Raw genomic sequence first — 25,922 nt, 5'->3', positions numbered from 1 at the left:
ACTGACACACAAGCTAAGTACTTAAAGTCAGAACTTTAGTCAGAAAATTAGGTCCTGCTAGATCATATCATGCTGGCCCCTTTTTCAGGTATAACTATGTAAAACATTAAGAACAAATGCCTATACGGTTTAAAATCCAGTAATACACTGTCTCACCCTGCTCTGCACATGCTCAGTTGCTCTCTATTTTTTGGCACTGTGCTGAAAATGTAGAGTCTGATCTGCTGTAAGCCTAAAGATATATTGTGGCTTAGGGGCTCTGGGCTTCAGCAAAATTAGATTTATTGATAATCGGTATAAAATGTACTAACAAACCATATAGGATTGACAGCATATCAAGCCACTATTCTGTAGCACTGTGGTTCGTCAGCCGCAGATTACCTCTAAGTCAAGGAGAGCACCGACCAGGATCCTAGCTGGCTAACACTTTGCGAGAGTAAACCCTCTTCTTCAGAGCTATGGAATAGTGGCTTGATATGTTGTCAATTCTACATGGTTTGTGAGCACATTTTATACTATCAATAAATATCATATAGGATAATGCACTAGGCTGGTGCACCCTCTTGTGTTTTTGCAGTTACCAACCGAGACAACCCCAGGCCTTAGAAGGCAGCAATGTCTGAAGCATCACTGTAATTTGCATAAAAAGGAATGCATATGAAGACGTGATAGCAGTCCACCACACTCGTGCAGGTGGTTTTGTTTTATCGTGTAACTTTCAGAACTATCCCTGAAAGCTTCAGAATACCTAAAAACACCTCAGGTACAAGATCAGGCAACTCAGATATCCTCATCCCTGCAATGTGGACAAACATGCCACACAAAAGAATTAATCCTGAAAAACTTGCAGTCATGATAATCAAAATCCAGAACCACTGAAGATAAACTATTGCTTACAATGTTAGTTGTAACTTTTCAGTTACCTATGCAAGCTTTTCTGGAACATAGGCTCAAGTGAGCATGCTTTCAAAAACTGGACAGTCAGGAACTGAACAGTGGTAATTCCCTACAACTACTGTATATTAGTTGTGTCAATACAACCATATAGGGCAGCTGGGCTAAAGCCTGAAAGTTTTTTACCTTCATGGATTATATTCATGAAGGTAAAAATCCTTTAGTATGCTGCTCCCCCCGCAGTCCCCCTAAAACTTATGACATAAAAATAGTAATTGCAAAATCAGTAACTGGGTACTAAAGATGAGAACAATGTAAAGGCATCCTTGGAGGTATGTGCAGCAAAGTATAATGCCAATATATTCAAAATGCTATTCCAGTTATATCCACAGGGTACTCAAAACCACCATTTTTTTTGTAACAAAGGCCTTTAAAGGGCATATGAGTTGTGGCACCATACATACATTTTTTTTTTTTATAAAAACAAAAGTTTATTGTACAAATACTGTAATAAAAACACATGTAACACCATATCCAATATTGTAACAGAGTAAACATATAATATCCACATTACTACATGGTTGAAGACATGTCACATCTCACCTTTATGTGTTTCAAATGTTTTTACATCTTCATCAAGAGTAAAGTGGATGAGATCCATATGGCTTGAACCTAGTCATTTAAATACAGACGATGAATACTGACCAAAAGGACATTGTGCAGGATTGTAACCTAGAATAAGAAAACAACTGCTGCAAAAGTGACTGCAGAGCTTAATCTCAGTCTTTGTTAGACAGCAGCAGTTATTTCTTATTCCTGGTCACAATCCTGCGCAATGTCCTTTTGTCTCTTTCCGTCAGTTGACCATGTTGACCGCGCTTACATTAATCAGACGTTGTTTTCCCATTAACGGTATATGCCATCATAACCTTTGATACTGTACCTGCGGCAAATAAATTGGCAACTTCAGTCACAGAGGCACCAGCTAAGTGGGCATCAACAATTTGCCCTCTTTGAATCTCAGGAAACTCTGATATGACTATATTACTAGCAGTGCACACTGTACGCTAAAATACATAATTACTAGTGCAAATAGTAATAACAGTCCACATATTCATCAAACATGTTCAATAAGCTTCCACTTATTGTAAATAACTTAAAAGTCCACATAAAGTGAAGAAACCGCTTGTATCCACCATTCAGTGGTACACCACCAATAATTCAGACACTCCTCACTCGCCAGATGTTACGGACTTCCCTGTTATACAAGAAAAGTCAAATAAGGCTTTGAGGTCACCTCAGGACCTCCTGGTGTAATTCTTCTCTCTCCATTGTCATCTCCTCCCAAGGCAATCAGATGGTGTCCCAATGGTATTCAAATGGCATGTAATCCAAAAAAGAAAAAGGTTCCTTTCATAGTGTAAAACCGTATTGTTTAATAAAAAATGGTTCACATAAAAAATTAGTCCTGAGGACTAGTAGCAGAAGGCCACACCGGCTGCCACTTCTGTCAGCTTGGAACAGGAAACAGAGGCTGCAATTCGCCCAATAGAAGATTGGCAAAACATTGCCTTTTCTGATGAGTCTCGATTTCAGCTGCGACATTCATTTGGTAGGGTCAGAATTTGGCGTAAACAACATGAAAGCATGGATCCATCCTGCCTTGTATCAACGGTTCAGGCTTGTGGTGTAATGGTGTAGGGGATATATTCTTGGCACACATTGGGCCCCTTAGTATCAATTGATCACTGTTTAAACACCATGGCCTACACCTAAGTATTGTTGCTTGCCATGTCCATCCCTTTATGACTACAGTGTACACATCTTCTGATGGCCATTTCCAGCAGGATAATGCACCATGTCACAAAACTCAAACTGGTTTCTTGAACATGACAATGAGTTCACTCTACTCTAATGGTCTCCACAATCACCAAATCTTAATCCAATAGAGCACCTTTGGGATGTGGAGGAACGGGAGATTTGCAGCATGGATGTGCAGCCGACAAATCTGCAGCAACTGCATGATGCTATCATGTCAATATGGACCAAAATCTCTGAGGAATGTTCTCAACACCTTGTTGAATCTATGCCACGAAGAATTAAAGCAGTTCTGAAGGCAAAGGGGGTGAAACCCGGTAGTAGCAAGGTAAGCAAGGTATACCTCATAAAGTGGCCGGTGAGTGTACGTAAGGGTTTTTAACCATTTCAACATGAGAAGAGAGTTGCAATAAATAGTTTTCAGGTATTAATATTTAAACCCATACCTTCTATAACTCTTCCTAAACGTGACTGGTTTTCCAAGATATTTTTCTCTTTTTAGAGTGAAGGGTGCAATAGTGTCAAAATTTGGTGAATACAAGACAATCCATCAAATACAGTACACCTGCAGGTTCCTTTGTCTTCACCAGGCTGTCACAGCTCAGAATAATGCTTTGGTAAGTGTCTAAGAGTCTTTTAAGCTTGTCTATATTTGTAGCGATTGATTCTCACCTCTTTCCATTACCTTTTTGTCTCCCATTCCCTTAACCTCCTTGCAATTACAGAAATTACAGAAACCTGGCTTCAAGTTTCTGACTCCTCCTCTCGTACTGCCCTCTCCCATGGAAGCCTCCACTGGACCCAGACCCAGTGGTCGTAAAGGAGGTGGAGCTGGTTTGCTTTTATCTCCACTGAGCAACTTTCAAGTCCTTCCTACCCCTCCATCTCTACCCTTCTCTTCTTTTGAGACTCATTGTATTTGTCTGTTTCTCCAATTTCTCTAAAGATTGCAGTGATCTATTGGCCTCCTGGACCATTGTCCTTGATGACTTCTCTGCCTGGCTACCCTACTTTCTCTCCTCTGAAATACCCACTATCATTCTTGGTGATTTGAACATCCCCATTAATTTTAACAGCCTTTCTACAAGTCAGTTTGTCAACTTAACCTCATCTTTTGACCTAACACAATGGACACAGTCCACCACTCACTACTATGGTAACAACCTTGACCTTGTTTTCTTTCATCTTTGCACTCCTGAAAACTTCATCAATACTCTCTTTCCTCTCACTGATCATGACCTCATCACTTTCACAGTATCCTTGTCTTCAACCACCTATCTCTCCAAGCAGCAATCACCCATAGTAACCTTCGCCACTTTAACCACTTCAATACTGGGCACTTTTACACACTTCCTGCCCAGGCCAATTTTCAGCTTTCAGTGCTGTCGCACTTTGAATGACAATTGCGTAATCATGCAACACTGTACCCATATGAAATTTTTATAATTTTTTTCATACAAATAGAACTTTCTTTTCATGGTATTTAATCAACACGGAGTTTTTTATTTTTTGGTAAATAAAACAAAAAAAAAGTGAAACTTTTGAAAGGAAACCACATTTTTCTTTGTCCGTTATTAAATTTTCCAAATAACATTTCTTCATAAATGTATATCAAAATGTATTCTGCTACATTTGTTTGGGGAATGCACCCCAAATTAGTGTATATTATTTAGGCTGTAGGAAAGTTATAGAGTCCACAAACCAAAGTATATTATAAATACACACACACACACACACGACAATTCAATAGATCAATGCTGATGTACTGATGGCCCATCTAATTTCTTGAGGCCCGAAAACGCCAGGATAGTACAAATACCCCCCAAATCACCCATTTTTGGAAAATAGACAGTTCAATGTAAGAGGTATGGTGAGTTTTTTGGAGGTTGTAATTTTGTTAAATTTTTTTGGAAAATGTAGAAATTAAAAAATAAAAAAAAAAATCAGTTTTCTTTACATATTGTCACCAGTTCAGTACAGCGTTATTATATAACTGGTGTGGCGGTGATCAGAGACACTGACTGGTGACAGTATGTAAAAAAAATAAAAAATAATTTAACCACATGCCGCCCAGCCACTGTATAAATATGGCGGCAGGGTGGCACGGCTGAGCAAAAGCACGTTTTAAACCGTGTGTTTTGTAAACAGGTAGGGGCGCGCGCGAGGCGCGCAGCCGCCCTACCTGTCCCGCTGATCACAGCCGCGGATGTCAGTCGCCGGGTCACAGTCAGTCGTTACTGGCTATGTCCCCACGATCGGCGGCAATTGCTGACAGAGAGCACAGCTGCAGTAGCTGTGCTTTCTATCAGTTCCCTGACAGCTCCAGGACACGCTGATCGGGACAAAAGAGCTCTCTCTCCCGATCAGCGGTGTTCCCTGCAGTACACACCCCCGCCCCCTAGTAAAACACTCCCCTCACACAGTTAACCCTTTCCCTGAAAAATAAACTTAACCCTTCCTCCCCAGTGCCATTAGTACTTTTTTTTTTTTTTTTTGCACTGATCACTGTATTGGTGTCACTGAGGATGTCAGTGACCCCAAGTCAGTACCCCCCAATGTCAGAATGTCTGCCGCAGTCCCGCCATAAGTTGCTGATCGCTGCCATAAGTCACTGATTGCTGCCATTATTAGTATAAAAAAAAAAAAAACTAAAAATCCCAGTATCTTTCCCACCATTTGTAAACGCTATAACTTTCACGTAAACCAATTAATTTAAACGTATTGGTTTTTTTTTTTTTTTTTAGCAAAGACATGTTGCAGAATGCATTTTGGCAGAAATGTATGACTAAATTTGATTTTTACATTTTTTTTACTGGACATGTTTTATAGCAAAAAGTCCAAAATATTGTTTTTTTTTCTCAAAATTGTCAGCCTTTTTTTTTTTATAGCGCAAAAAATAAAAACCCGCACAGGCGATCAAATATCACCGAAAGAAAGCTCAATTTGTGGGGAAAAAATGGATGTAAATTTCATTTATGTACCGTATTGTATGACCGCACAATTGTCCGTTAAACTAGCGCAGCGCTGTATAGCAAAAAAATGGTGTAAATTGCAGTATCTATACCACAGTTTTTAGAAGCTGTAACTGTCACACAAAGCAATCAATATACACTCATTGGGATTTTTTTTTACCAAAAACATGTAGCAGAATACATTTTGGCCTAAATTTATAACCAACTTTGAGTTTACTATATATTTTTTATAGCTAAAAGTAAAAAATATTGTTTTTCTTCAAAATTTTTGGCCTTTTTTTGTTTATAGCGTGAAAAATAAAAAGCGCACAAGCGATCAAATACCACCGAAAGAAAGCTCTATTTGTGTGAAAAAAAGGATGTAAATTTCGTTTGGGTGCAGCATTGCATGACCGCGCAATAATCAGTTGAATTAGTGCAGCGCCGAGTAGCAAAAAGAGGCCTGGTCATTAAGGGGGGTAAATCCTCTGGAGGTCAAGTGGTTAAGTTGTATTTTTTCCCCTAAATGATTCTATTTTTTTATTACAGTATTTTCTCTTTTTTTTATTATTTTCTTTTCAACACACTGTGACCAAAGCAATACAATGTTACCATAGTAACATTGAGCTACTCTGGGCAAGTGATCAGGATTTTTTTTTTAACCAATTATGATGACTGCTAATACCAATGTATTTCATTGATTTTTGCAATCATTGTTAGTGAATGAAACAGATTCATTCGGTCTTTTGTTGTGATTAGCTATGATCAGGCAAAGCTCAACACGATACAGATGGGCTGTGATTGGTCCTGTCTGTATCATGTGACTGCTTTGACATGACAGGTAACAACATAACTGTATACAATGGATTGCATGACAGGAAGCCATCCATTGTATACAATTGACATGTGATCTGCTGTGATTGGTCACAGAGATCACATGACACTGGCAACGGGCCGGTGTAGTGATATGTCATCGGTGACAGATCGCGAGCTCCTGAGCGGCTCGTTTTGACAGGATGTCATATGATGCCCAGTCACGCGGAGTGTCCCGCCCGGCTGTCAATCTGCTATAGGCCGGGAAGGAAGGTGTTAATCCTTCTCTTTTCTACTATGCAACTGACCACCTTTATAACAAAATCACACCACTGTCCTGCCCTGGCCACTTCTGTCTCCAACAGTTTGAATGAGAGTAAACTGTACTCGCTTGATCCTCTTACTACATGAAGTAAAAAGCCATGACCATTACAACCTTGGCAGACTGACAACAAAAGGAAATCCTAAAAACATAGCCGTGCACTGGAGCGATTGTGGCGTAAAATCAATTCCCAGCAAGCATTTACCTTATATAAATCTGCCTTCTTAAAAACACAATTTCTCCCTCCATGCTGCCAAACAAGCCTACTCGGTCACTCTCATTAATACTCTGTTATATCAGTCCACATTTTCTTTTCTCTACTTTTAAGTCTCTACTTTCTCCACCACAACCTCCACCCAGTAACTCGCTCACTCCTCACAAGAGCCAAGACAAGACAAGATTGCTACAATTCGTGTGGGCACTCCACCATCCCACTTAACCTACCTTGTACAAAACCACCTTGTCATGTACCTGAATAGTGAGCCTGACATGAAGAGAAAGGCCTCTAGTACAGCTCCAGCTCAATTGCTACTGGTAGTGAAATAGCAGCTGCAGGTGCGTGGCACGGTATGAGTGCCTGTGATTGGTCCAGTAGTCTAGCGTTTTAGTAGCAGCCAGGAGGTATGTGAAGCAACAGGGCAAGCTGATGGCAGACTACCCGGCATGGAGCTTTGCTGTCAGCAGGCTGTAGAAGTGCAGTAGGAAGCAGAATCTGTATGCGGATTTTGCAGGACTGATGAGCTGAAATAGGCAGGATGAAAGATGCAGGGTCAAACAAGCCAGTCCGGTAACAGTCGGGCAGATCGAGCATAGACGGTAGACAGCAGAGTAGTCTGGTCACAGGCCAAGTGAGCAGCGGAGGTTCAATCAGGGAAGAACAGGAGGCAGAAGAGTAATCCAAAGACAAGCCAGGGTCAGGACAGGTAGCAGACAAGCAGAGACCAGGAACAAGCTGGGTTAGTATCAAGAGGTCAAGCACAGGAAGCAGAAACGCACTCAGAAGCTGTAGACCAAACAGCAATGAGACAGAAACTGCAGCCTGTTTAAATGGCCCTTTTGGCACCAGTATTATGGACTGGCATGCGCTTAAGCCCAAGTATACGCACATCTGTCTGACCCGTTATTGTTCTGTGCCGCAAACCTTCACCTGCACTATGGGCAAGCCATTCCTGACACACTCTCAACACTTTCCTCTTCTGACTTGGCTACTACGAAGAGGTTGCTGAACTTTTCTCAGAAGCCCACCTTACCACCTGTCTGCTGGACCCCGTTCCCTTACAGCTAGTACGGTAATGCTCTTCTTCTGTTCTATGCTCCCTCACTAGCATCTTCAATCTCTCCCTCCGCTCTAAAACATGCACTGTTCACCCCCATACTTAAAAAGCCCTCGCAGGACCCCATCAGCCTGAACAATTTATAACCCATCTCCTTGCTCCTGTTTACTTCTAAATTTTCAGAATGCTTAGTCTACAACTGTCTGAGCTCCTACCTCACTGAAAACAACCTTCTTGAACCCTTACAGTCTAGCTTTCCCATTACTGAACTCCACTGAAACTGCCCTACTACAACTCACTAATGATTTACTAACTGCTAAAACCAACGGCCAATACTCCATACTCATACTAGACCTTTCTGAGGCCTTTGATACTGTTGACCAACGCCCCCCCCCCACCTTGAAAAACACCACTCTCTTAGCCTTCAAGACTCCGCTCTCTCCTGGTTCTCCTATCTATCACAGCGCTCTCTCCTGGTTCTCCTATCTATCACAGCGCTCCTTCAGTGTTACCTACAACTCAGTTTCCTTCACTCCACTTCCTCTTTCTGTAGAGGTCCCCCAAAGTTCTGTCCTTGGAACCCTCCATTTCTCCATCTATACTTCCTTCCTTGCTCACCTGATAAACTCCCATGGTTTCCGGTACCCTCTCTATGCTGATGACACAGAAATCTCTCTCTACTCTCCTATCACTCCTCACTTCACTCCTTCAGTCTCCTCTCACATTACTAACTTATTAACGGACATATCAGCATGGATGTTGCACCACTTCCTCAAACTCAATCTTTCTAAAACTGATCTCATAATATTACCTTGTGCCTGTGCCCCCTCCCCTGACTTCTACATAAAGATCAGTAATACAACTATCAGTCCCTCCCCTCATGTCCAGGTAGTAGGTGTAATCCTGGACTGACCTGTCCTTTTATCCCCAAATCCAATCACTATCCAAATCATGCAGACCTCACCCCTATAACATTTAAAAAATATGCCCCTTTTTAACTGCTGAAACCACTAAGCACCTTATTCCCTTCCTTGTCAACTCACGCCTTGACTACTGTAACTCCCTCCTCAAAGATCTACCTCTTCACAGGCTATCCCCTCTTCAATCCATCATAAATGCTGCTGGCAGACTCATCCACCTTATCAACCATTCAGTGTCCACCACCCCTCTCTGCCAATCGCTCCACTGGCTTCTGATTGCCCAACAAATAATATTCAAAACATTAATAACATACAAAGCCATTTACAACTCTGCCCCAGGCTACACCCCTAATCTTGTCTCCAAATATCACCCAAACCTCCTCCGCTCCTTCCAAGACCTCCTGCTTTCTAGCTCCCTTGTCTCCTCCTTCCATGCTAATCTCCAGATCTTCTCCCATCCTTTGGAACTCCCTACCCCAATCTGTCCGGCTATCTCCTTCTCTGTCCACTCTTAGGCAATCCCTGAATACACATCTCTTCAGGGAGACGTATCCTGCCTTCAGCTAATAACTGTGATAGATGAACTGATGGGAGAAATAAAAATTTGGTTATTACTTTTTGTTCCACCAGCCCCTCCCTATTAAAGTGTACGTTCCCAAGAGCAGGGCCCTCCTATCCGTCTTTTACTGATTTGTATTGTTACTGTATTGTCTCAACTCTTATTCAGTCTTCTACCACCTAGAGTCCGTGTTCTTTTGCCCATTCTAATCTTTTCTTATTAGTTGCCAGTTTCGGATATGGCTTTTTCTGTAAACCAGTCTCTCCCAACTGATTTAATATGGGGAAACCATTAAAATAACTTGCAGGTCTTGGAGCACCCCTCCAAACAACTATATCTACTCATGGCACATTACCATGAACTGCAAGTTGTGGAAAAATGTGGTGTACCTAAAACATTTAATGTCCAGTCCATAAGTAATAATAATGAAATGAAACAATTAATGGCCAGAAAAAAGCAAAGTATAGACCAAGAAAACTGTATTTCTCTCTCACAATGGTGGTCAGTGAAAAAGTGCTCAGTTATAATAATGGTCAGTGGAAGAGTCATCTTTACACATTGGGGGTCATTGTAGTACTCTGTTACATTAGTGGTTGGTGAAGAATAGCTCCATTATGCTGGTGGTCAATGGGGAAAATGCTGCTTATATTGGTTGTCAGTAGGAAGAATGCTTTATAAATTGTGGTCAGCAGGAATAATTCTCCTTACACTTGTGGTCAGTAGAAAGATTGTTCAGGTTGTGAATAGGAAGAATGCACCTTTGAGATAGCTAAAAAGATCAGTGATGGTAGTGGAAATTTATCTGAGAGGCAGAAATTGCTCAGTCGTCAAGGAAATGCTGGAGGAATACTAGGGTTCCGTGACACTGGGTTGAGAAAGCCTGCTAATTCTTATACCAGCATTCTGGAGTCATGTTATCACTGTTACAAATGACAATAATTTTGCACTTATTATGGAAGCAGCCAACTGAGGACATGTAAGGTATCAGTTTCTCAAATGGAGGGTTCTGAGGTGCTTATGCTCTAGTTCATTTCTGCATCTGGATTTTCAGATTTTTTTTTTCTTTTACTAGTTAGATCCAGTTTGGCCTCTTCTTTCTCATTTCTTTGCAATCTAAATGATAAAATAACCCAAATTTGCACAATAGACGGATATGTTTTTGAGACAGTGGTTTTATTTTGACCATTTTTTAACTCAAAAATGAGCTTTTAGATTCCCTTTACCTTCCAAATCAAGGCAATGCATTTTGTTAGCAATTGAACAGAAAAAAAAAATTAACATTTTGACCCAGTGGCATAGCGTGGGTTGTCAGCGCCCAGGGCAAGGCAAGCAATTTGCGCCTCCTAACCCATGGACTTATCTATTCTCAGCTCGCTCCAGTCTTCTCACATGATCCTGTGTCAGTCAGCAGTGGCTGTAGGGGAGAGGAGAAAGGGCTTGACGATGGGGCAGGTTGAGCCTGTTCCATCTGTTGTTGGTGATCCCTCTTCACTCCTCCTGGAGCAGCCTGAAAATAGGTATATACATCTTTTCTACATAGCTTAGCCAGCATAGGCATTAAGATGGGGGATGGGAGAATTTTTAAGGCTGCTTAGGAAATTCTACTTTATTCCCTCCCCATTGCTGGGCATTGACAGAATTAATTAACCCCTTTGTACTTCACAAAGGGGTTAACACTGACACTGGTGCCACTAATGCAGCACAAAGGGATTAAATAGCTTTCACTGGTCCCTAATGCATCAGTGACCAGTGGTAGAACATTAACACCTTCTTGACGCACTTTACTAATGACATTGTTAATTTAATGATTAACCTTATTAGTGAGTGAGATTGGGGGGGAAGAGAGTGGCAGGGAGTGAGAGGGGAGAGACGGGGGGGGGGGGCGAGAGAAAGAGGGGGGTTAGAGAGAGAGGGGGGTGGAAGAGAGGGGGGTGGAAGAAAGGGGGGTGAGAGGGGGGTGGAAGAAAGGGGGGTGGAAGAAAGGGGGGTGAGGGGGGGGGGTGGAAGATAGGGGGGTGAGAGAGAAGGGGGGGTGGAAGAGAGGGGGGTGAGAGAGAAGGGGGGGTGGAAGAGAGGGGGGTGAGAGGGGGGGTGGAAGAGTGGGGGGTGAGAGGGGGGGTGGAAGAGAGGGAGGGGGGGTGAGAGTGGGGTGGAAAAGGGGAAGGGGGGTGAAAGAAAGGGAGGGGAAATGAGAGGGGGGTGAAAGAAAGGGAGGGGGAATAAGAGGGGGGTGAAAGAAAGGGAGGGGGAATAAGAGGGGGGTGAAAGAAAGGGAGGGGGAATAAGAGGGGGGTGAAAGAAGGCGGGGAATGAGAGGGAGGGGGAATGAGAGGGGGGTGAGAGGGAGGGGGAATGAGAGGGGGTGAGAGGGAGGTGAGAGGGAAGGGGAATGAGAGGGGGGTAAGAGGGAGGGGGAATGAGAGGGAGGGGGAATGAGAGGGGAATGAGAGGGGGGTGAGAGGGAGGGGGAATGAGAGGGGGGTGAGAGGGAGGGGGAATGAGAGGGGGAATGAGAGGGGGGTGAGAGGGAGGGGGAATGAGAGGGGGGTGAGAGGGAGGGGGAATGAGAGGGGGGTGAGAGGGAGGGGGAATGAGAGGGAGGGGGAATGAGAGGGAGGGGGAATGAGAGGGAGGGGGAATGAGAGGGAGGGGGAATGAGAGGGAGGGGGAATGAGAGGGAGGGGGAATCAGAGGGGGGTGAGAGGGAGGGGGAATCAGAGGGGGGTGAGAGGGAGGGGGAATCAGAGGGGGGTGAGAGGGAGGGGGAATCAGAGGGGGGTGAGAGGGAGGGGGAATCAGAGGGGGGTGAGAGGGAGGGGGAATCAGAGGGGGGTGACAGGGAGAAACCCCTAGCCTTGTCTGCAGTCCCTCCTCTGCTCCAGTCTCTGTCTATGATGCCTTCAGTGCCAGAAGTAGGCGTCTGCGTCTCCCACCAGTCCTGGTCTCCCAAGGTCCCAGTAAGCACTATATTGTACTCCAAGATACTGAATTTACAGGTAAGTGGTATTCCTATTATGTTACTTGACAGTACAGGACTTGTGGTCATAGACCATGGGATGTCCCCACGTAATATACTGAGGAACAGAAAACAAGAGTTAGCAGACCCAAAACTTTCAGATGATAGCTCGAGGCAGCTTGCGTCCCAAGATTGCACCAGCAGAGGTCTGGAGACCCACCCAGTAAAACGAGACAGTTTGAACACAGGGACCAGGTGGTGGCCTTACAAACCTGCAAAATGGATGCTTGATGCTAAGTAGCCCAAGAAAAACAAACAGATCTGGGCCATAATAGAAACCTTTTCCTTGATACCATAAGCTCTAGAAATGAGCTGCTCAAGCCACCTAACAATGGTAGAAGAAAAAGCAGGATGTTCCTTCTTAATCAGGGGGCACAAAGAAGGAATTGTTTTTCTGAAGGAAGATGTTACAGCTAGATAGAACCTTACTGCACTGACTACATCCAGGCAGTGAAAGGAAAATTCCTTGGTGTGCTTCAGGACAGGACTTGGAGAAGGGAGGATAATGTCCTCACTGAGGTGAAAGTAAGAGACTAACTTGAAAAGGAAGGAGGGTCTAGGTCTCAGGACCACTTTGTCTATGTAAATTAAAAACAGTTTATATACAAGAAAGAGTCCTTAATAGACATGCCTGATGGAGGTAAAGGATACCTTATTGGTGGAATCCTCCAATGGGAAAAGCTGAATCAGTTCAGAGGGTATCTTTTAAGAACCAAAAGTAAAAGATTCAGTTCCCAGAGAGACACAGGAGTTTGAAGCAGCAGATTGACATGAGCAACTCCCTGAACAAGGTCTTGATAAGAGAATTTGAAGTCAAAGGCTTCTGGAATAGAATGGATAAGTCAGAAACCTGTCCCTTTAGAGAATGAAGAGCGATATATGCTGGTTTGGGTCAGACTGGAGGAAGACTAGGATGCTAGGGATAACAGCACAGTGGCTAAATGGTTAGCAATTCCGCCTGGCAGTACTAGGGTCGTTGGTTCAAATCCCAACCACGGCACCACCTTCCTGGAGTTTACATGTTCTCCCTGTGCAGGTTTCCTCCGGGTACTCCGGTTTCCTCCCACACTCGAAAGACATGCTGGTAGGTGATTTGGGCCCTGTCTAAATTGGCCCTAGTATGTGTATGTATGAATGTGAGTTAGGGACCATAGATTGTAAAGCCCCTTGAGGGTTAGGGACTGATGGGAATGTACAATATATACGTAAAGCACTGCGTAAAATTACGCAAAAGTATGTCTTCCAGATACGATGTCAGATCCTATAAGAGATAGCTTTTTTGCCCTGAGTAAGGTAGGAAAGATAGTGCCATGCTATTAAAGACAATAATTCAGAAGCAGGATAGAACAAAGGTCCTCCTGACAGGACGACTGGCCAGTTTGGTCAATGCTTGTCTGCCAAGAGTATGTGAACCAAATTCTCCAGGGCCAATCCAGGGTGAGGAGGATCACCAGAATCCATTCTTCCTCTATCTTTCAGAGCAGTCAAGGAAGAATCCTCACTGGAGGGAATGCATACATCAGTCTGAATGTGGACCAAGGAATCGCCAGGGTATCCACTGAAAGAGCCAAGAGATCCCTGGACCTGGTCACAAACAAATTTTTGGGGAATCTGGAGGACATGATGACCACACCTGGTGTACCTCATTTTTCAGGACGATCTCTGGATGAGAGCCCACTCCCCTGAGTCCATGTGTTGGTGACTCAGGAAATCTTCTCTCCAATTTTCCACTTCTGGTATTTAGATTTAGAGAAAAATTTTGAGAAAAATGGGATATAGAAAAAAGAAATGGGTAGGGAGACCTTTTAGGTACTAATACAGCTGCCCTCACGAAAAAATACACATGAAGACATAAATAAAATTATAAATATTATTCCAAAATCATTTTGTTAAAAGAAGAGTGCTATTGAGTCCTGGAGAAGAGTTTCTCAAAGAAATCAGACCAAAATTCACCAAAATTTACAAAGGGGACTGTTATAAGAACTTTACCTACCACTCACATACTAAAACCTTTGACAGAGGGGGATTAAACACGTAGTGAATAACACACCACATGTAAAAACAGGACTCGGTCATAATGCAGGGAAACACCTTCGTTATTCCATCTATGCTACAGGTTCCTGGAGGGAACCACACTTCACCATCAGAGTGGGCACAGCCCGAAGGGCTCTTCAGGGTCTGTGTGCCACAGGCATGGACCATGGCCCTAACCCTGTATAGCACCCTGCGGCTAACTACACTCGCTGCACCATGTGGTGAGCACCGAATGCAGGTTTTAGTGCACAATGCAAACATTACAGACAGACCCACTGCTGTGGGGTCTGGTTCCCACTGAGGTTAACGGATCCAGAAAATGTTAATGAGCACCAACGCAATAGGCAGTTGGATCTTAATAGAACTGTCAGTCAATGTAGCGAAGAAAAAGACAAAAAAAAAAGTTTAGAAATCCCTCCATAGGAGAAAAGGTCCATCAGGTAAGGACACTAGCAAAAAACGGGATCCCCACTGAGTGGATGGGGTTATAACAGCGTGCACTGGAGACCTTCCTAGCAAAGCTTTTGCCGAATCGTTTGAAGGTAGCAGCATGGTCTATAATTACAAGTCCTGTATCCTGTACTGTAAGATAATAAATATAAGATTTTTGTACTCACTGTAAAATTATTTCCTTGGAGTTCATTGATGGACACAGGAAGTCTTTATCCCTCTGATTATATTTCTGTCTGCATCAGGATTAGACACTGGCAAACAAAACAAAGGTAGGTTAACCCAGCATAACCGCCTCCTACTACCAGCATGCTTGGTTTTGTAGTAAAGCAAAACTAAGAGCATGATCATAAACAGAGGGGCCGGACCTGTGCACCTCAATGGACTCCAAGAAATAGATTTTACAGTAAGAATAGAAATCCTACTTTTTTTCTTCTCCATTGAGCGACATAGAAAGGGTTAAACCTTCAGGATATCTAAAAATTGTCCAAGTGAGGGGGAGCAACACAGCAAGAACTAATGCCCCGTACACACGATGAGAATATTGGATGAATGATCATTCGTTTTTTTTTCTGCATGCTAGTCTCATATCGAAAGTGAAGATGTCACTAAAGTTATGAAAATTTGTCTACGACAGAACCAAAATTCGGAAGTGATGTAATGTATTTGTATTGTATTTTCAGATGAACACTGTACTGATTAAATGAAAATCGTATGATCTGGTGTTGTACAAGAAATTTTTTTGTGCTTGTCCCTTTAAATAATTTCAGACGAAAGCCGTGTACTAAAGATCAGATTGACGTACTATTGCTTCAAAAGTGGTATTTTTCATACGATTTTCTGATCATGTGTACTAGGCTTAACAGACCCATGAAAAAAAACTGGGAACTACCTTCAGCTCAAGGAGTTGCCTAGAAATAATAAGTTGGGGCACTCTATCTATCCCTACCTGGGATGAAAAAAAGAGAAATCAGTCATTCTGAAAAAAACAGATACTCTAGAACAGCTCTAACCACATCTAGACAATTGAGAAAAATTTCCATCAGATGAACTGGAGCCAAAACAGAAAAAATGGACAGGACAACAATGTCCTGGTTGAGGTGAAATGCAGAAATCGGAGTAAAATCACCTTCTGGGCGAGCACATAGGAATGCCTCTATTTGGTTCAGACGGTGATTTATTAATCATAGTGAGAACCAGATTCAGAGTCCATGGAGTCAAAAGAGGATGGATGGTTAGAGACATAGGAAACTTCCTGAACAAAACTCCCTGAACAAAAGTTTTCATGAAAGAATGAGAGGACAGTGGTCTCTGAAACAGAATGGAAAGGACAGAAACCTGGCTCTTGATAATGCTGAGAGCCAAAATGATGTTCCAAAGTCAGCAGCAGGTAGGAGCTTCAAATGCTCCTAATCACGCAGATGAGAAAACTTTCAGAGGAGAAAATGCATTGATCATGGTTTAGAGATCCTACTGAGCAAACACAGCATTTACTACTTCAGCGGTAGTAGGGTCACCGGTTTTGTTGCCCCCTGGTGATGTAATTTCCCGAGAGCTCTTGGACCCCGTCACTTCCTCCTCCTCTGCACTCCAGTCTGGACAGCATTTTTGTGGGGAGGAAGTGACATAATGGGCAACGTGGTTCCAGTGTCCACATCACTTCCAGGTGTGCCTCAGGTTGAAGTGCACCGTGATTTAGAGGGAACCTTTTCAGATGTAGGTGGGAGGGGTTCCTGGGCATACTTTTTGGTGGGCTTCATAGCGCCGGGGGGAGTTGGACGAATCTTTGGATATGTAATAAAAGAACAAATTTTAGCAATGTGTTTTTTCCTGGACAGTAGTCTAAGCATGTGGGCCAGTATATCCTCCATCATGGCAGTAAGCAGGGCTTGAACATTTTATATATATTACACATATATATACACACTCACTATCTCACGGAAGTGAGTACACCCTTCACATTTTTGTAAATATATCTTTTCATGTGACATCACTGCAGAAATAACACTTTGCTACAATGTAAAGAAGTGAGTGTACAGTTTGTATAAGTGTAAATTTGCTGTCCCCTCAAAATAACTCAACACACAGCCATTAATGTCTAAACTGCTGGCAACAAAAGTGAGTACACCCCTAAGTGAAAATGTCCAAATTGGGCAAAAACTAGCCATTTTCCCTCCCCGATGTCATGTGACTCATTAGTATTACAAGGTCTCTGGTGTGAATGGGGAGCAGGCTTGTTAAATTTGGTGTTATCGCTCTCACTCTCTCATACTGGTCACTGGAAGTTCAACATGGCACCTCATGGCAAAGAACTCTGATGATCTGAAAAAAAGAACTGTTGCTCTACATAAAGATGACCTAGGCTATAAGAAGATTGCCCAGACCCTGAAACTGAACTGCAGCACGGTGGCCAAGACCATACAGCGGTTTAACAGGACAGGTTCCACTCAGAACAGGCCACGCCATGGTCGACCAAAGAAGTTGAGTGCACATGCTCAGCATCAAATCCAGAGGTTTTTCTTTGGGAAATAGACGTATGAGTGCTGCCAGGATTGCTGCAGAGATTGAAGGGGTTGGGAGGGGTCAGCCTGTCAGTGCTCAGACCATATGCCACACACTGCGTCAAATTGGTCTGCATGGCTGTTGTCCCAAAAGGAAAGATGATGCACAAGAAAGCCCGCAAACAGTTTGCTGAATACAAGCAGACTAAGGACATGGATTACTGGAACCATGTCTTATGGTCTGATGAGACCAAGATAAACTTATTTGGTTCAAAGGTAAGTACAAAGACAAGTGTGTCTTGTCTACAGTCAAGCATGGTGGTGGGAGTGTCATGGTCAGGGGCTGCGTGAGTGCTGCCGGCAATGGGGAGCTATAGTTCATTGAGGGAACCATGAATGCCAATATGTACTGTGACATACTGAAGCAGAGCATGATCCCCTGCCTTCAGAGACTGGGCAGCAGGGCAGTATTCCAACATGATAATGAGTCCACACACACCTCCAAGGCGACCACTGCTTTGCTAAAGAAGCTGAGGGTAAAGGTGATGGACTGGCCAAGCATGTCTCTAGACCTAAACCCTATTGAGTATCTGTGGGGCATCTGCAAACAGAAGGTGGAGGAGCGCAAGGTCTCTAACATCCACCAGCTCCGTGATGACGTCATGGAGGAGTGGAAGAGGACTCCAGTGGCAACCTGTGAAGCTCTGGTGAACTCCATGGCCAAGAAGGTTAAGGCAGTGCTGGAAAATAATGAAGGTCACACAAAATATTGACTTTTGGCCCAATTTGGACATTTTCACTTATACTGTACTCATTACTTTACATTGTAACAGTGTCATTTCTTCAGTGTTGCCACATGAAAAGATAGAATAAAATATTTACAAAAATGTGAAAGGTGTACTCACTTTTGTGAGATACTTTCTCTCTCTCTCTCTGTGTGTATATATATATATATATACACACACACACACACACACACACACACACATATATATATATATATACACACACACACACACACAGTGCTCCACATAAATGAGTACACCCCTTTTGAACAATTTCCAAAATTTTGACAAAATTGAGTTTTATAGAACATATGTTCATAACCAAAAATCGTGTATCTGGCTGCTCATCCCCATATTAATGCATGTACCCAAAGAACCCCAGTGGGACTTTAATGCAGCAATAGGATCATGCATACCATATTTCTCGCTCCATAAGACGCACCTTTTCCCTACAAAAAAAATTGGGGAAAATGTCTGTGCGTCTTATGGAGCGAATATGGATTGGCCGGCCCAGTACTCTCGCCGCCGCCATGTCAGAATACCGGGCCGGTTGCGCGGCTCTTCTTTGCAGCAGAACCTTACCTGATCCTCGGTCCAGCTGTGTCCTCACGATCTTCTCTCCAGGCGCGGGCATCCTGCTGTGACAGCTTGTGGCTTCACAAAATGCCCACTGTGCATGCGTGAGAAACGCTGCGCTTTTTGAATGGTCCAGTAGTCTTCTGGGACCAGTCACGTGTCCCAGCAGACGGGGAGGGAGGAAGTGGGAGCGGGTACCTGTCAAATTCGGGTACCCGCTCCCTCCCCCTCCTCAAAGGTCCGCAGTCTCTGGTCATCTCCTGTACTGTGTCCACAGTCTCTAGTCATCTGTAGTATGTCTTCAGTCTCTGATCATCTCCTGTACCGTGTCTGTAGTCTCTGGTCATCTCCTGTACCGTGTCCGTAGTCTCTGGTCATCTCCTGCACTGTGTCCGTAGTCTCTGGTCATCTCCTGCAGTATGTCCGCAGTCTCTGGTCATCTCCTGTACTATGTCCGCAGTCTCTGGTCATCTCCTGTACTATGTCCGCAGTCTCTGGTCATCTCCTGTACTATGTCCGCAGTCTCTGGTCATCTCCTGTACTATGTCCGCAGTCTCTGGTCATCTCCTGTACTATGTCCGCAGTCTCTGGTCATCTCCTGTACTATGTCCGCAGTCTCTGGTCATCTCTTGTACTATGTCCACAGTCTCTGGTCATTTCCTGTACTATGTCTGCAGTCAACTGGTTCAGAATATTTTTTTTCTTGTTTTCCTCCTCTAAAACCTAGGTGCGTCTTATGGTCAGGTGAGTCTTATGGAGCAAAAAATACGGTATATTCGAAAAGACATTTGGTTAAATAACCAAATGTCTTTTCCAATATATGTATGATCCTATTGCTGCATTAAAGTCCCACTGGGGGTACTTTGGGTACATAGAACATTTGTTTAGCTCATTACATGAAAGTAAGGTTAAAGCGATTCTAAAAGGTTCATTTTTTTTGTAAAAAACCAAACACGGCTATATTTACCTGCTGTGTGCAGTGCTTTTGAGCAGATCAGCCTGAATCCTCCTCTTCTCGAGTCCCCCAAAGGCTCTCTTGGCTCCTCCTGTTGGGTGCCCTATCAGCAAGCAGCTTGCTATGTGGGCACCCTCTGTTCCATGTTTCCATTCACACACAGAGCCATGGCTTGCCCCCCCCCCCTTCATTGGCTGACTGGTTGTGATTGCCATTGAGGAGGCAGAGACCTGGGGCAGCCGGTGCTATCATTCACATCGCTGGATCGCGATGAGGCTCCGGTAAGTATTGAGGGGGCTGGGGGAGCTGCTGCAAACAGAAGGTTTTTTTACCTTCATGCACAAAATGCATGAAGGCAAAAAAACATCAGCCTTTACAACCACTTTAACAACACAGGTCTGCGACTAAAAAGCTGTTTGATTATTTTCATCTAATTTCCATGTATTGTGGTGTGCTGAAAACAAATAAAATATTGAAAAAAATCCTAGACGTCATGATTTGCCACAAAATGCAAAATTGTCTTCAAATTTATCAAATTATTTAAATTTTTTTTTTTTTAATTATGGGTTTTTAACCAAATTTAAAGTCCAAATTACTATTAATTAATTCACATAAGTGCATTTAAGATATAAAATGCCAAAAAAACCTTAAAAAGGGGTTGTCCAAGTTATGTAAAAAAAAATATAGCACTGTAAATCTGATGGTCAGCAATATATACATAAGCTAAGCAAGTTTTAGGGAAAAAAAAAAAAATTCTATTTCCTCATTTCCCTAGTTCTCTTCTAGCCCTTTGTTATTTGCAGGTAAACAATCACTGCCACTCCCACCCTGCAAAGGGGGTGAATACAAGTGCTGCTCTGAGTGACAGGTCTGACTACTGGGATACTCAGCAGCATGCTGTATATGTAAGCCTCAGCCCTGAGTCTGTGCTTCTAATGGTAGAAGGGGTTAATCTTTCCTGAAGAATCCAGTGGGTGGGATACCAAATACCCTTGTTTTCTGTGTCTATGGGACAGTCGAGACCGACAAAATCACAGGACCAAGAAGAGTTGGCAGCCGAGGGTGCTAACAGTCAGTGAAAAAAAAATGTTCTTCGAGAAACTTTGGTACCTTCCCATAAAGTTCTTCTACCACCTCTCCACATAAAATTGGGATTGATGAAGCAATTCGTAAAATCACTTCCAAGAGATAGAGAATACTTCAAATACTTGGTCACCAAATTTCCAGGCCTGTTGGAGGCAAAATTGAAGGAAGGTGTGTTCGTCGGACTAGAAGTTAGAAGACTTATAGTTGATCAAGAGTTTGTCAATACCATGACAGATCCTCAAAAAGAAGGGTGGATTGCATTTAAAGAAGTCGTACAGAAATTTTTAGGCAATAACAAAGATCCTCACTACAAAAAGATTGTCGGACGAATGCTGAAAGCATTTCAAGCTTTAGGTTACCTGATGAGTTTGAAAGTGCATTTCCTCCAGTCCTACCTTGACTACTTTCCTGAAAATTTGGGAACTGTGAGTGAGGAACAAGGTGAACGATTCCACCAAGACATTAAAGAGATGGAAAGGAGATACCAGGGAAAATTGAGCATTACAATGATGGCAGACTACTGTTGGATGCTTCAGAGAGACAATCCAGATGCTACTCACGAGCGTAAATGCACCAAGAGGAGCCTCACAGGGAAGAAGAATCGAGTTTAGAGTGTGGAGGTGAGCTCATTTCAGTTCAAAAAAGGATTTTCATGAAAAAATTGTAATAAAACTTTAATTTTATAAGTCTATTTCCATTTATTTTGAGGTATTGCCTTATTTAACATAGTTACCTAAATTGTCAGGAAACGTGATGTCCTATGACAAAATAGAGGTCATTTTCGGATTCAGCGCACCAAAAAACAAAGAATATGTGGAATAACCAAAACAGCTCTTGAAAAAATGTTTTTTGCAGACCTGTGTAATATAACTTAGATTACAAAATCTCAAATTAGTTGATGCAAAAATGAATACATACTACAAAAAAAACAACTACATCTAGTATTTTGTATGACCTCCATGATTTGTAAGGACAGCACAAAGTCTTGTAGGCATAGAATGAACAAGTTGGCGACATATTGCAATATCTATGTTTTTCCATTCTTCAAGAATGACCTCTTTTAGAGCCTGGATTCAGAAATGCAACAGTGGCATTAGATGTGTTTTGGATCATTGTCGTGTTTATAAAAAGTGCACAACGACCAAGGGCACGGAGTGATGGTAGCATCTTCTCTTTCAAGATAGAGCAGTACATCTGTGAATTCAAAATACCATCAAGAATTGCAGCTCCCCGACACCAGCAGCACTCGTGCAGTCCCACAGAAGGACACTGCCTCCACCATGTTTCACTGTAGGCACCATGCATTTTTTCTTTGTACTCCACACCTCTGCGACACCATATAGTTTTGAAGCCATCAGTTCCAAAACATTTATCTTGGTCTCATCACTGCAGAGTACAGAGTCCCAGTAGTCTTTTTTTCAGCATGGGTTCTGGCAAATTCTAGGCAGGCTTTTTTGTCCATGAGCTTTAGGAGAGGCTTCCTTCGTGAATGATACCCAGGCACGCCATTCCTCTGCAGTGTACACCATATTGTGTCATGGGAAACAATCACCTCAGTTTGGCTTTCTACATCTTTAGCTAACTGAAGTGAACTTGCACGGCGATTTTCTTCAACCTTTTTCATCAGAAGACACTCCTGTCGAGGTGTTAACTTCCATGGATGGCCTGGACTGGCCTGGCCTGTGAGATGGTTGCAGTTCCATCTTTGTTAAATTTTTGTACTACTTTTGCTACAGAATTCTGACTAATAAGTAAAGCTTTACTGATCTTCTTGTAGCCTTCACCTTTCTTGTGTAAAGAAATTAATTTTCTTTCACAGGCCTTGTGACATTTCTTTTCCATGTTGTGCCATTGCTGACAGCATGAAATGGGAAGGGATGTTCTTTGTTAAGTAACGCCCTTTTATAATCAACTCTCTGCTGTACACCTGTTTAATGAATTAGACTCACCTGTAGTTGAATTCTTGTTAATTAGGATTTTGTTGTCTAAAATGTAGTTCTAAGACTTTAATTGGGGTGTATTAATTTTTGCAGCATGTCCTTGAATGAATTTGTTAGGAACAATACGTTTTTGAGTGTGCAAATTAACAAATCTGGTTTGCAATCAATGGACTGCATTAGTGGAAGTATTTTGTAGTAGTGTTCCATAGAAAATGTTGATTCTGAAGGGAAAGCAAGGTTTTATGACAAATCTGTTGGGGTGTACTCCTTTATGCTGAGCACTGTATACACACACACACACACACACACACACACACACACACACACTGTTGCAATTACAAATGTTTAGGCGTTCTTGTGTTCCATGCACATTCCACGCAACTTTCAGCTATAAAAAATATATAGTAAACTCAAAGTTAGTTATACATTTAGGACAAAATGTATTCTGCTACATGTTTTTGGTAAACTATGGTATAGATACTGTAATTTACACCATTTGTTTTGCTATACAGCGCTGTGCTAGTTTAAAGGATAATTGCGCGGTCATGCAATACGGTACATAAATAAAATTTATGTCCTTTTTTCACACAAATAGAGCTTTCTTTTGGTGGTATTTGATCACCTGTGCACTTTTTACTTTTGGTGCTATAAACAAACATTTTTGAAGTAAATTAAAAAAAAAAAAAAAATATTTTCTCATTTCGGTCATAAAAAATATATAGAAAAAAACTAAAATTTCGTCATAAATTTAGGCCAAAATGTATTCTGCTACATGTTTTTGGTTAAAAAATCCCAGCAAGTATATATTTGCTTTGTGTGAAAGTTATAGCGTCTATAAACTATGGTATAGATAAAGGAATTTACACAGCTTTTACTTTCTGACTGCTCATCACATCTCTTGAGGTGCTAAAACACCAGGATAGTACAAACCCCCTCAAATGACCCCTTTTTGGAAAGTAGACACCCTAAGCTATCTGCTGAGAGGCATATTGGGTCCATGGAAGATTTATTTTTTTCCACAAGTTTCTGGAAAATGACAAAAACTTTTTTTTTAACACAAAGTTGTCATTTAAATGATTTATTTCTCGCAGAAGCAATGGGTATATGTGGAATTACACCCCAAAATACATTGCTACTTCTACCGAGTATGGGGATACCACATGTGAGACTTTTTGGGAGCCTAGCCACATACAGGAGCCTGAAATCCAATAACCACTTTGAAAGCCTGAAGGTGTGTAACTTCCTCATTTCACTTCCTCAATACCTATCACAGTTTCGAAGGCCCAGACATGCCAGGATAGCACCAAACCCCCCCAAATTACCCCTTTCTGGAAAGTAGACACACCAATGAATTTAAGAGGCATGGTGAGTATTTTGCAGATCTCATTTTTTTCTCACAAGGTTTTGAAATATAAAAAAAGAATAGAAAAAATATGTTTTTGTTTTTTTTCTTCATTTTCCAAAAACTTGTGGCAACAAATGAGATCTGCAAAATACTTACCATTTTTCTTATCAAATTCCTTGGGGTGTCTACTTTCCAAAAAAGGGGTCATTTGGGGGGGTTAGGTGCTATCCTGGCATTTCAGGGACTCCGAAGCTGTGATAGGTAGTCAGGAAGTGTAATGAGGAAATAAAGCCCTTTAAAAGCCTGAAGGTGCTTATTGGATTTTGGGGTCCTGTACTTGGCTAGACTGCCAAAACGTGTCTCATGTGGTACCTCCATACTCGAGAGACGTAGCAGAATGTATTTTGGGGAGTAATTCCACATATACCCATGGCATGTGTGAGCAATAAATCATTTGACAATTTTTGTGAAAAAAAAAAACAAAAAAAACTTGTGGTAAAAAAATAAATTCTTCTATTGATTCAACATGCCTCTCAGCAAATAGCTTGGGGTGTCTACTTTCCAAAAAGCAGTTGTTTCGGGGGGTGGGGGCCTTTTATGCCCAGCACTAGAAGTTTATGCCACACAATTACTCACTCTTCTAACCACCTGAAGATCAAGCCTTTTCTGACACTTTTTGTTCACATGAAAAAAATCAGTATTTTTTGCTAGGAAATTAATATAGACCCCCAAACATTATATCATTTTTTTAAAGCAGACACCCTAGTAAATAAAATGGTGGGTACTACAATTTTTTTTACGGTACTCTAACAGCGATTTTTCAAAACCAAATTTGTTTTTAAAAATACACTTTTTTTTACTTTTAATGCACAAAAACACAACATATTGGCCAATTATTTGGTAAAATATAAAAGATGATGGTATGCCGAGTAAATAGATACCAAACATGACATGCTTTAAACTGCGCATGCCCCTTGCAATGGCAACAAACTGCATACATTTTTAATATCCATGGGCAACGCTTTAAAAGCTACCATTTTAGATTTACAGAGGAGGTCTAGTGTTAGAATTACTGCCCTTGATCTGACGTTCACGGTGATACCTCACATGTATGGCGCAACCGCTGTTTACATACCGACACAGGGTCAATGCTTGTGCACACAGATGTGCATGCATGGGAGGGGCCAGTTTTTTAAGTTATTTTGATTTTTTTAATTATTTTTACACTGTACCCTTTATTTTTTTTTAATCACCTTTAATGCTACCACAGGGAATGCAAATATCCCCTATAACTTCAATGGGCATTGTCATATATTCTTTTTTCAGAAATCTGGGGTCTATCAGACTCTAGATATCTCCTCTTCCCTTACATTATCTAATCAAACCAAAAATTGGTGTGATTAGATGCTTTCCCAATTTATAAATGGCGCTGTTTATATCCTGCGAAACTAAAGTGGTGAAATGCTCGTAACTTCTGATTTCTTAGGTTATAGAGATGATTGTCACCACTGTGGTCTCCAATCAGCTCTATGGTCAGCTGGCAGAAACGGCGACTGCATTCTCAGGTTCCCCCGATGGCACAGGACTGCCCGAGAAGGCAGTGGAAGGCAGCGGGGGGGGGGGGGGGCATCATCTCCCGCTGCTTGTAAAAGCAATCCTGCAGCTAATTAGCCAATAGGATTG

At 42.2% G+C, this 25,922-nt stretch overlaps 1 protein-coding gene across 1 annotated transcript in view; it reads right to left on the bottom strand.

Annotated features, from left to right (window-relative positions):
- Nucleotides 1–25,922, bottom strand: part of TOPAZ1 (testis and ovary specific TOPAZ 1) — a 184,693-nt gene that overhangs the window by 18,220 nt on the left and 140,551 nt on the right. The gene's annotated exons all lie outside the window — the stretch shown is intronic.

The sequence above is a fragment of the Staurois parvus genome, unplaced genomic scaffold (assembly GCF_062004578.1).
Source record: "Staurois parvus isolate SC_StPar_1 unplaced genomic scaffold, SC_StPar_1.0 ptg000021l, whole genome shotgun sequence".
In the NCBI taxonomy this organism is placed as follows: domain Eukaryota; kingdom Metazoa; phylum Chordata; class Amphibia; order Anura; family Ranidae; genus Staurois; species Staurois parvus.
The sequence above is the reverse complement of the archived record's forward strand: the minus strand, read 5'-3'. Positions and strand labels throughout refer to the sequence as shown.